This window comes from Sorex fumeus, unplaced genomic scaffold (assembly GCF_029834395.1).
Source record: "Sorex fumeus unplaced genomic scaffold, SorFum_2.1 ptg000008l, whole genome shotgun sequence".
Lineage (NCBI taxonomy): Eukaryota > Metazoa > Chordata > Mammalia > Eulipotyphla > Soricidae > Sorex > Sorex fumeus.
This window is the reverse complement of record NW_026606065.1, coordinates 75,816,615-75,829,332: the sequence shown is the minus strand read 5'-3', so window position 1 is coordinate 75,829,332 and position 12,718 is coordinate 75,816,615.

Genomic DNA, 12,718 nt, shown 5'->3' with positions numbered 1-12,718 from the left:
ATTATTTATTTATTCAAAACTAGAAGGGGTAAATTCTTGGAAAGAGATGTGTTAATTATCAAGATAAAGATGTCATTTATAATATGACCACAAGTCAGTTACCTCAATGAAAGGGACCAGAATTAAACAGAGTAAACACATGCACACACATACATTCACAGAATTAAGCATTTCCATTAAATATGAAGAAAAGAACAAACTTATTATTTTAAGCTTCTATCCACTACACATATCAGAACACACAGAGATATTTAGATGACTCTTCCTGTACAGAATTTTAATCACGACATGGTCATTGTTTTTCTCTTTCCATATGCTAGTCACAATGTCTGAAATGCTGTTGATTTTCTCTTCTACTTTTATAATCTCAAGATGCATACTAATATAACTTTGATTTTAAACTCAATTTCCTTTTGCCATTTTATGGAATTTACCGGTTATGCCGCTAATAATCCACAGACTATAGGACATTGTGGCACAATGAAAATCCACAAAACACAGGCACAGTAGGATTGATTTCCCCTTGACTGCTTATTACTTTTTTCACTTCTCACCTTACTCCTACTGGGCTCAGTGACATAGAAGTTCATGAAGTGGATTTTAGCTCCAAGTTATGGTAAAGATAAAGAGCAATATTTCTAAGAATGAACAGTAAGAAAAATGAAGGGATTTCTATGACCGAGAGCAATCTCTCTCTGGGCCTGTTGTTCAGGAATGGTCATTGGCAGCTCAGGAATTCTAGAAAATTTAAGTAGTAAATTAAAGATCACCAGTAAAAAAGACACATTTCACTTATATTTAAGAAAAACTAGGGCTAGATTGGGCTGGAGCGATAGCACATAGGGTAGGGCGTTCGCCTTACAAGCGGCCAATATGGCCGACCCGAGTTCGATTCCTCCGCCCCTCTCGGAGAGCCCGGCAAGCTACCGAGAGTATTCGATATGCCAGACACAGTAACAACAAAGTCTCCAATGGAGACGTTACTGGGCCCGCTCGAGCAAATCGACGATCAACGGGAGGGCCTTTAATTTAATTAATTTTTTTCCCTTTATTTTATTTTTTTTTAAAGTTGTAGATTTACAATTTTTTGTGCTTTGGTTTCAATTATACAATGATCAGATACCCATCCCTCCACCAGTTTAATTAATTTAAGGGCTAGATTAAGCATGTGAAAAATATGATGAACTTCTACAAGTGTCAACTTTTTCTATAAAACATAATAAAACTTCTCTGATAATAATATGAATAGCTGCTATTTATTCAGGGCCTATTAAATACTAAGCAGTGAGAGAAATGCCTCACAGATGTATTTTATTAGTATATATTGTATGTCATTCACATACAAAACCTGTAAACTAGGAAGAATCTTTTCATTTTAGAGATGGTGCCTCAACAGCCGAAATAAGTAGCTCATATTTACCTAATTTGTAAATAGAATCTGAACTAGCATTTCAGTCTTTCCAACTCCAAAGTACATGCACTCGCTGTCATACTAGGTTGTTTCATAAAGAAACTTGGTGGAAGAACACCTGGGAAGAAATAAAGAGCTGCTTCTAAACTGTACCTGCAAATGAATATCCACAAAGTGAAGCACAAATAATGTGACTAATTAGGAAACATGCATTTAAAACATCTATGGCTAGGGGCAGAGCAAAAGTACAGTAGGGTGCTTGCCTTGCATACCCCAACTCTGGTTAGATCCCAGGCATTCCATGTGATCCCCTAATCATTGCCAGGAGTGATCCCTGATTGCATAACCAGGCGTAACTCCTAAGCATCACTGGATGGGGTCCCCAAACTAAAACAAAAACAATAGCAACAACAACAAAAGTTATAAAGAAACCTATGCCTTCCACACAAAAGGATAATAGGAACACTTGAAATAAAGGATCAGATGTAGCTGTGTCTTTAGGGGTTCCATAATGTCCATTCCAACATGGAGTCTGTGACAGCTGGTCCAGGGCATCATGTAAAAGTTGTACCCTGCAACCTTGCTTGTCTGTGACCTTTTTCCCACCTCATTTTCCTCTCTGCTATTTTTTTGTTTTTGTCCTATCCTGTGTCAGTGTTTTATGCTCTCTTCCTTACCTCTCTGTCTCTCTCTCTCTCTGTCTCTCTCTCTGTCTCTGTCTCTGTCTCTCTCTCTCTCTCGCTCTCTCTCTCTCTTTTCCCCCACCTCCCTCATGGTGCATCTCTGGCTCATGGACTTCCTCTAGGTTCACAAAGCAGACCCAGATGGTGTTGACATCTAGGATAGTTATTCAAGATTGGTTTGAAAGTCACTTCTATTAAGATTATCTTCAGAGGGAGTCTTGTCAAACACCCAAGTTGATTGAATCAGGAGCAGAGACCTGCAACCTGAGCTTTGACACACTTTCCATTGAATCTTAAGCGACCCACATTTCATAAGCATTGCTCCATATTCTTTCTCTCATCCTTTTCAATGACCCGTACACATGTGAGGGAGTTGCTGGCCTGACCTAGTGTACCATTCTATGTTCCATTAATGTGCTTTAAGTGCGGGTTGTTTATACTGTGCGAGCCTTTCAGAAAAAATTCACATTCTGCGAGTGACAGCCTGCCCTTTGCAATCACAAATGTGATTTCCCTTTATATCACATATAACCTAAGTTTCCCCAAAGCCTCATCTGTTTGTGAGTACAAATAAAGTCACTTAATGTTTATAATCCAAATTTCACTGACACATGCCCATACCTACCTAATAAATGACCTCAATTCTCTGTAAAATTCTCTGAGTACTTGGAGGTTTGAGGAGGTGACTTGCATATATTCTGAAACTGTTTCTGTAAGCCATGCCTCTGGTTGAATGGGGGACTATACCATGATATTAGGGGACCAAATGGTAGGGTAGGGAGTCCAAGGGAAGAAAACAGGTGGAAGGGGGTGAAATTCAAAAAAGAATAGAGAAACACTGAATTAGACAGTTCCTCTCTTTATCTCATAGACTGTGTCCTTGCTTCACATGTGTCCTGATGAGCCAGGTTGCTCCCATCTTCTCAAACCCTTAGAGAAGTGGGGAAGTCCCCTACCACCCTTGCTCAAATTGACCAGTTCTGTGTTTCACATAGAGGTAGGAGGATACTGTTTGTCCTGACTCTGTGTTGTATATTTTCCACCCAAGCAACACTATTACACCCCATGGGTCTTCAAAATCTCATTCAATTTCTGCCTATATTTTCTCTGTCCAATATCCCAAACACCAGTCTATATTTCTAACCCAACCTCTTCCCCGGATACCCACAAATAAACAAAAGCACTATGAAAAATAATCTACTTATAGATTTTTTTCACCAATTAATCACACATGTTCAGCCATGCCGAAATCCCTGCAGCTCATTTTAAACTTACACTCTTTTCCTCTACCCAATATACACATGGGTAAAAAATTCCTATTCGTGTGATCATATTTTAAGAATAATTAAAAAGAATTCCTTGCAAAGAGATTTGAACCAACTTTAGAATGTAAGACAAGCTGTCAAAAATAACCCAAACAGTACTGATCCTGAAATACTATTTATTTTTCCTTTTAAAGAGGACATCTGATATTTAATTGGATGATATGAAAGAAAAGAGAGCAGAGAATTGAACCACAAGCAGGATTAGGCATTCTAAATGGAATACATTGTCCCCTACTTCCTCCTTCTTCTTCCTTCACCACACAATGCCAGCTGTCACTGAAAGCTGTTTCCAAACCAATTACCATTTCTTTATCAGAAGAGAGGATAAAATCTTAACAAAGAAACAGATGATTGGATGCCATTGGTTCTTCTGACTCAGGAACTGCTTGAGAAAGGAAGTTGCATCTTTGCAGAATTATTATTATCAATCAGCCTTTATTGCTTCAACTTTCTTTATTGCATTCTAACACACAAAGTAATGAAAACATATAATAAAGAGAATAAAACACGTAATGCATCACTGTGCAGATATTGCAATCATAGCAAATCCAATATAAATGCCCTACAGGGAATACTTGAGCATTCCAATACATTGCTAACAGTTTGCATGATACTACATCACGTTATTTATCTACTAAACCTGTCATGCTCTGCTAAATATCTTGCCAGCATCAACCCCAAATAGCAATACCCTTTTCCATCCTCCAAGCGGAAGGCATATTTTTTTGCTATTACTGGTTTTAATGTTTGTAAAGAGTAGCTCTAGCTCCTGAATAATTAATGCATAACGATTCCTAAGCTATGGGTAGTTTACTATTCTAGCCCCTCTGGTCTTTGCAGTGTTGCTTGCTTTAATATGCATTTCGAATTGGAGCCAAGAAGTAGTAAAAGTCATTAAGACGGCATAGAGTTCAGTCAATAATGATTTAGAGAGTTTGGAAACATCCTGGCTTTTTCATTCTTGACTCTCAAGCCCCATCTGCTGCTCATGTTTTCACTTGGTTTCCCTTTTGCAAATGGTTTTCTAAAGGAAGGGTTTTCTTCTCTGTTTACATTTACTTAAAAGAGCCAACCCTCAAAATTCCAGGATAAGTACATACTTCCTCTGCAGCATTTTAGACTCTGGAACAGCATTGTAAGTGACAAAATACACTTTCAATATTTTTGCCAATGAAAGCATATCAAACAAAGGTCAGTCTTAACATTGAAAGGCAGAAAAGTCAGTACAGAGCTTAAAGCACTGTCTTGCATGTAGCTAAGCCTGGCTTGCTCCTTGGCACCTCTTGATACCCCAGGTACCTTAGGAGTGATCCATAACCACAGAACTCAGAACAGAAACCCACTTCCCGGAGATCACCATGTGTGGGCCAAATCTTTCCTCTTTCCCCACTCCAAAGACAGAAACCTATCTTGCATGATTTGAATACTGTAGCACTGTTTGTAGCACTGTCCTCCCATCGTTCATCGATTTGCTCGAGTGGGCACCAGTAACGTCTCCATTGTGAGACTTGTTACTGTTTTTTTGGTTATTTTTTTCATTTTTTATAATTTTATTTATTGAATCACTGTGAGAGCAGTTACAAAGCTTTCAGGTCTAAGTCTCGGTCATACAATGAAACACCCATACCTTCACCAGTGCCCATTCTCTACCCCCAACAACCCCAGTATACCCCCATCCCACATCCTCCCCCTACCTGAGGTCAGATGATTTCCACATTACTCTCTCTCTACTTTGATCACATTCAATATTTTGACACCAGATCCACCATTATTATTTGAGATTTTATCACTACACTCAGATCTGCTGAAAAGGCAACAGTAGACAATTTGTTTTCTATTGCTGGTTATGAATAACTTATGATATATCGAACACATCATGGGTAGTTTGCCAGGCTTTTGCCGTGCGGTCGAGATAATCTCCGTAGCTTGCTGGGCTCTCTGAGAGGGGCGGAGGAATTGAAACCGGATGGGCCGCATGCAAGGCAAACGCCCTACCCTCTGTGCTATTGCTCCAGCTCCGGTTTGAATACTAGTAAATATTAAATGCTGTCCTCCCGTTGTTCATCAGATTTGCTTGAGTAGACCCAGTAACATCTCCATTGGAGACTTTGTTGTTACTGTGTTTGGCATATCAAATACATCACGGGTAGCTTGCCAGGCTCTGCCCCGGCTCTCGGAGAGGGGCAGAGGAATCGAACTCGGGTCGGCCATGTTGGCTGAGTGCAAGGCAAACGCTCTACGGCTGTGCTATCGCTCCAGCCCAGTAAATATTAAATAATGATAAAAATTACTAGGGTGATTCATCCTCAGGAGCAGAGAGGGAGCCTACAGACTGGCCAGAGGGCTTTAAAGCGAACTGAGATCTTTCTCATGAGAACGGCAGAGGAATAGAACAAAGATTTAGTTTAGTCCTCTCTGGGCTGCTTGTGGTTTCTGCTTAATGATGATCCTACAGATTAATTCAGGTTGTAATCATTTCCATTATTGTGAGTCATGTCATCTTAAAGAGCAGAGTGGGGTCAGTTTAAGGATCTAACCTATGAGTTTAGTTGTTCCAAAGCTTCAGGAATATTGAATGAGAAGAAACAAACTGATAAGATGCAATAGACAGACAACTAGTTGCTTCTAGAAGACCAATGCCACCAAGTTTCTTTTTGATGTGAGGCTGAGCATACAATGTGCAGTAGAACAGTTGTCAAGGTGTGATGAATTAGTAGTAACTGAAAGAAAATATCCTAAATGGCATGGCATATCAATCAAATTGAGGACTTCCTAAAACTTGGTTGCTCAGTGTTTTTCCTTCTGTAGATTGTTATGCCATTTACCATTTTTTGAGTTCCTCAAATTCCTCTGGCTAAAATATTTTTAATAATTTATTTTAAATTTAAAATTAAATTTTGATTCAAAATTTCAATTTAAAATTAAATCTGCAAGTTCTTTAAGTCTGGTTCTGTGTTTACTTGCGATAGGAGAGATTGCTCAGAGAAAGTTTGGAAAGGTCTTTGGCTAAGCAGACCCTGGTGACCTACAGGTTATCTAAAAGGTCAAGTTTGCTGTTTCTTTGGAAGATCCGATCTTACATACTATAATGAGGGTTTTTATTTTCTAGCAATCTGTGATTGCTGCAAGGTCTGGCTCTTGGTTACAGGGAGAGTATGTGAAAGGGAGGCTGAATGTATGCATTGCTCCACAACCACGTCTGATTTACTGGTGTATCTTCTTTAGAGAAGAATGAGATGGAAGATAAATGGCTATAGGATTATCCAAGAAAACCTACAGTATTATGTGTGACTAAATAATTCAGAAGGAGTATAGAATTCTATGTGTATTTTGGAGAAGGAGTAAGCTCTTCCTACAAACCAACATCAGTCTTGGGGATAGGCTCCTATCGAAATAACAAACTCCTCCATAGCTTACCATGAGCACTGAGGGCCAATGGGTGCATATTTCCTCTAATGGTTGGTTGATTATTGGTGTAACCACAGGGATGGCACTGAGGAAAGTCAGGGAATCTCAGAGGATACCCAAAACACTATGGTTAAGTCCCAGGGATTTTCCCTTACTTATTGCCTACCTCTCCAAGGTGTGAGGGCTTCCTGACAGGTGTTGGTATGAGTAACCAAACTCAAAAAAGGTGAGAGCAAGCTACTCTGAAAGTCCATTTTCAACATGGAACAGGAAACAAAAAATAAGGTGAAATGAGCCTGCCAGTCAGTGGATAACAACCATCACTGTGGCATGAGTGTTGTTTCCTCTGTGATGAAACTCACAGGAGCCAATTCCCAGGAACCTCTATGCCTGATTCTGAGAATCCTCCTCCCACCTCCCCAACCATGAAGTCATTTTCTGGAGTGACTGACATGAGTTGAGAGGTATGTACATCAAAGAAACTGTGCATTATTTTAAAAATTTGTACCATCTTATGATGTTGCTTCAGTTTGTAAATGTTTGATGAACTGAAATGTTTGATTGCATTGTTCTCACTCTCCTCTTTTTTCCTTTCCTTTTCTCTCTTTACTGATGTATAATTAACAGACAACATTGCATTTTCAGCTATAAACAAGGATTTGACATGTGCATATTGCAAAATGATTGCCCAAATAAGTTTAATTGATATTTGTCACTCTAATTTTTAATAATTAGCTAGTGTTTTTTTGTAATAAGTTTTTGAAAAATACTAAGACAGTTATTGATATATATATGCATTATATGACTTGAGAAAATTGATGCAAAACAGGCATTGAAAACTGCTTCATCCTTAAAAATGTTATCCTGACAGGGGTGTTGGGGTACTTGGGAGTAAGAGGTGGCTATATATTGCTGATGGGTGTGGTGTTGAAATTATGAAATCTCCTTCTTCTTCTCTCTCATAAGGACACTCTTAAGCACGTTTAAGATGATATAACCATCTCAGAATCACATAATCACACCTGAAAGAATTGTTTTTCCTTCTAATATTTATAAATACCAGAGGCTAGGACCTAATATCTTTGAAAGACCGTGTTGCTGACAACCCCAAATTTCATTTAATCTATTATTTCACCTTAAAATTATAATAAGAGTAACTAACTCACAGTTTATTGTATTAATTCAATAATGTGAAAATGTTTTGTTAAAGCCGCTGAGTGTGATCTTGAAAAATTCACTGCTGGAATATGCATCCTGCGAGGGCCTGAGTGACAGTCCAGCAGATAGAGCACTTGCCTTGCACACAGCTGACCCAGGTTATATCCGGAGCACCCATATGGTCCCTTGAGCCTGGCAGGAATGATTTCTGAATGCAGAGCTAGGAGTAAGCCTTGAGCACCACCAGGTGTAGTCACCTAGTGGTGGCTACAAAAAACCAGTGGTGGCTACAAAAAACCATGCATCCAGATGCGAGAGTATCACCGGGTGTAGATCAAAGAACAAAAAATGAGCATCCTACAATCTGTTGGCAAGATTAGCAAGTAGCCTTTGTTTCCACAATGGTGTGGAGTCGAAAATCAAAAGAAAGGTGGGGAGGCAATATAGGAACACTGGTGGAGGGAAGTTGATTCTGGTGGAGGCATTAGTGTTGAAATATTATATGCCTAAAATGCAACTATCAATGACTTTGTAAATCACAGTTCTTAAATAAAAAAAAACTGAAAAATAATTTTTTAAATTATAAGAAGTCATGATTTTTTTTCAGTTCAAAGAGTGTAGGGCTATTGAAGTAGCACACTACTGAAGACAAAAATAAAAGTCTTAGACTGCATTCATTTGTGGGATATTAAAAATAAAAGGTATGAAAATATCCAGGGCCAGGGAAAATGGGCCAGGAGGACTGGTCAATGGTGTGGGAGACAACTTCAATCTGTACTACAAAGCAGTAGTAATTAAGACAGCATGGTGCTGACTAGAAATAGTCCTGCAGACCAATGGAACAGAGTTGAATATTCTGTCACAGACCCCCAAATACATGACCACTTAATCTTTGGCAAAGGAGCAAGAAATGTGAAGTGAAACAAGGAAAGCCTCTTTAACTAATGCCCAAAAGTAGAGAGAGATTATGGGGAATCATGTCTGCCATGGAAGCAGAGGGAGGGTGGGAAAGGGGGGGTATACTGGGGATATTGGTGGTGGGAAATGTGCACTGGTGGAGGGATGAGTGTTTGATCATTGTGTGATTGTAACCCAAACATGAAAACTTGTAACTATCTCATAGTGATTCAATAAAATTTTTTAAAAATGGTGTGGGAGATAGAGGGTAGTTAAGATAGAGAGGGTCCATTATGACAATACTAGTTGGAAATGATCATTCTGGACAAGAACTGAATGTTGTAAAGGTAAATGGTAACCTTTCAGCATCTGTATTGAAAGCCATAAGGCCTAAAATGAGAGAGAGAGAGAGAGAGAGAGAGAGAGAGAGAGAGAGAGAGAGAGAGAGAGACAGGCTGGGATTGGGGGTATCTTTAAAGAGTATGAGGAAAACTGGAGACACAGGTGCTGGGAAATTATACTGGTTGAAGGATGGGTGTTGAATATTATATGACTGAAATCCAGTCATGAACATCATGTAATGCTCTTGGTGATTCAATAAAAAATACTAACAACAACATAAACAAAGAATAAAAAGCCTTAGATTTGAGAAATTCTGCATCTGATCTGTATCTGACACATAAAATTTGAATACTCCAAGATGGGTAGCATGATAGGATGACTCAAGTGTGCTGTGGGTCAGGTGGGATGGGAGGAATTTGGGAAGACAGGCTTTACTTTTGCCTGTGGTGTTGCTGGGCAGAACTGAGCTTACGTGGAGGACCAACCCCTCTTCTTGGCTTCATGGTCACAAATTAAACAAATCATCTCTGTGCCCTTTGGCTCCTATATTTTGGGGTAGAATGAATGACAATGTTGTAGAATTTGATTAAAAGAAATCATGTATTTGTACTGCTTGACTTCTGCAAAGCTTGAAGGTCATAGAGTGTGTCAGGGTTGTTTTTCAATGTAGCACAAAGAGCCCAGGGCAACTTATAGTCCTTTCTTTCTTACTTCCCAATTTAAATATGTCTGAATCTTTAATAATCAAAACCAAATAAATTATAAAGTACACAATGACAGCTGGTGAATTTGATGAAGCTGGCCTTGGAAATAGATTTGTATTTCTGCCATGGTGATGGAATAGAGATGTTGATCAGTATGTTTCTAATTCATTATCATGCTAGCAAGGGCTGCTGCCTCATGATTCCCTGTCAGATTCCTTGTTCAGTCTGCAGTGGAAGTAGTCATAGGAAGGTGTCATTCATATCTACTTGGAATAAATATTTTTTCCTCTTCCAAGTGTATTGTTTAAGCACTCTAAGAAATTATTATATGAGAGTTAACAATTGTAGTTCCAGGTTTCAGAGAACCTAATAAATTATAGAATCCTACATGAAGAGACAAGGCATATTTATCAAAAGATAACATTTAACCAGTAACATATTCCAAATATAAAACAAGTGACTCGGTCAAGAAGTTTTAAAGACATTTGGAAGAAGAATTTTTGTGGAAGACATCGGTAAAGAGGTAGGGTTTATAGTGTAACATTTAGGGAAGAATTATGAAGGGTCATAGGATGAGTGATATTAGTAAGGAGCAGAATACAACATGTACTGTTGTGCTTTGAGGAACCAAGCATATATCCATATGGATAAAGTAGAATGACTTAAGTCATTTGCTATCCTTGCAAACATATATAAAATTAAAGTAAACATATTTGAATTTTGTAATACTAGCACTAGAAAACTAGAAAGTTTTTTATAGCATTAAAATGTAATTAACTAAAAATCATGATTTGAGAAAATTCTATTTTATATACAGAGAATAGAATGAAAAGTTACTGAAAATGGAGAGATGTTTTAGAGAATAATTGCATTTTCAGGGGTTTAGATAAATGACAGAAGGGGAAATTGCAAGACATATTATTGAGGAGGGAATGGGAAGTACGCAGGTTTTAAAGAATAGGAAGAAAGTCAGTGTGGTTGGAGTGGTGAATGATAAAGTTAAAGAAGAATAGGGGGCCAGATTGCATAGAGGATGCAGCTCTTCTGATAAATAGTTTGGATTTAACCCTGAGTGAATTGGAAAATTACTAATAGATTTTGAAAAGTAAAGCATCAAACCATTGAGAATAGACTGAAGGAGATAAGAAAAGAAATAGGGAGATCAATGTTGATATATGAGAGTAATGGTATGATATTTGATAGGGAATTTCATAGAGATTACTGGAATTCATAGAACTTCTTGTGGTATTATGAGTTTGGGAGCAGTTAACATGTAGATGACATTGTAACAATATTCCCAAATAAAATCATTTAGAGAAGAAACAAAGACAGAGAAGAGGTAAGGGGCCATAACTAAATTGCAGGTCATGTCAGTATAAATAATGGTTCTGATGATAGACTTACTCTCTGCAAATATATGAAGTTATTTTATAGATTTCTGTTGAAGGTGGTATCTTCACTAGATGATCTGGTGAGACCACTTTGACCAATATATTCTAACTACTATCATTTATTCCTGACACCTGGGAACCAGGATGATTTTAAGAGATATGATGTACTATTGAAAGAAAATTTTCTTAGCATCCCTTCTAGATTTGGTATAAATTTTAAATGGAAAGAGAGGAAAGACCTCTGTGTTGCATAGTCACAAAAAAAAGCCAATTTTTAAAAAAATTTTTGTACTCCATTAAGCCACCTGATATGTTTTTATTCATCATTACTCATAGGTTTGTGCAACTGCCACACTGCAAGGAATGAAATCAACAGGGTGCAATCATAAAATAACTTTGTTTCCTGCTGTGATTCTTTCAAATGAACCCAGTGTGCTTGTTTAAGTCCCATAGATTTTTCAGTAATTTTTGTATTACAAATGTCCTTGATCACCTCAAGTCACCAAATTAGGTTAAATCCTGAATTCATTTAAAGTTTGAGTTTCACCCCCTTTCCTAGGTCACTACTGCTACTTCAGTCTGGAAAACCAAGGAGAGAAAGGGAGGAGAGACTAAACCACTGTTTTCCATTTCCATTCCCTTTTCTCAATTTAGCTAACTCTGGGAGTCTGGAACTGGGAATCTGGGAGACTGAAGCTGGGAAAGAAGGGATAAGAAAATTGTTTTTAGCATGGTACTGGAACAAAGTGATAGCACAGCGGTAGGGCGTTTGCCTTGCACGCAGCCAACATGGCCAACCCGAGTTCGATTCCTCCGCCCCTCTCGGAGAGCCCGGCAAGCTACCGAGAGTATCTCGCCCGCACGGCAGAGCCTGGCAAGCTCCCCGTGACGTATTCGATATGCCAGACACAGTAACAACAATGTCTCCAATGGAGACGTTACTGGGCCTGCTCGAGCAAATCGATGATCAACACGAGGGCCTTTACTTTACTTTTTACTTACTGGAACAAAGACAGAGCTGCAGACCAATGGAACAGGAATGAATATACTGACATCTCCGCCAAGCATATGATCATCTAATCTTTGATAAGGGGGCAAGAAATATGAAATGGAGCAAGGAAAGCCTCTTTAACAAATTGTGCTGGCAAAACTGGACAGCTACATGCAAAAAAGGTGGGCTCAGATCTCTCCCTAACACCATGTATAAAAGTAAGATCAAAATGGATTAAAGACCTCAACATCAGACAAGAACATATAAGGTACAATGAAGATAAATTTGGCAAAACCCTCCATGACATTGAAACTAATGGTATCTTCAAAGATGTCACACCACTGGCCATGCAAGTGAAAACAGATAGACAAATGGGACAATCTTAAACTAAGAAGCTTCTGCACCTCC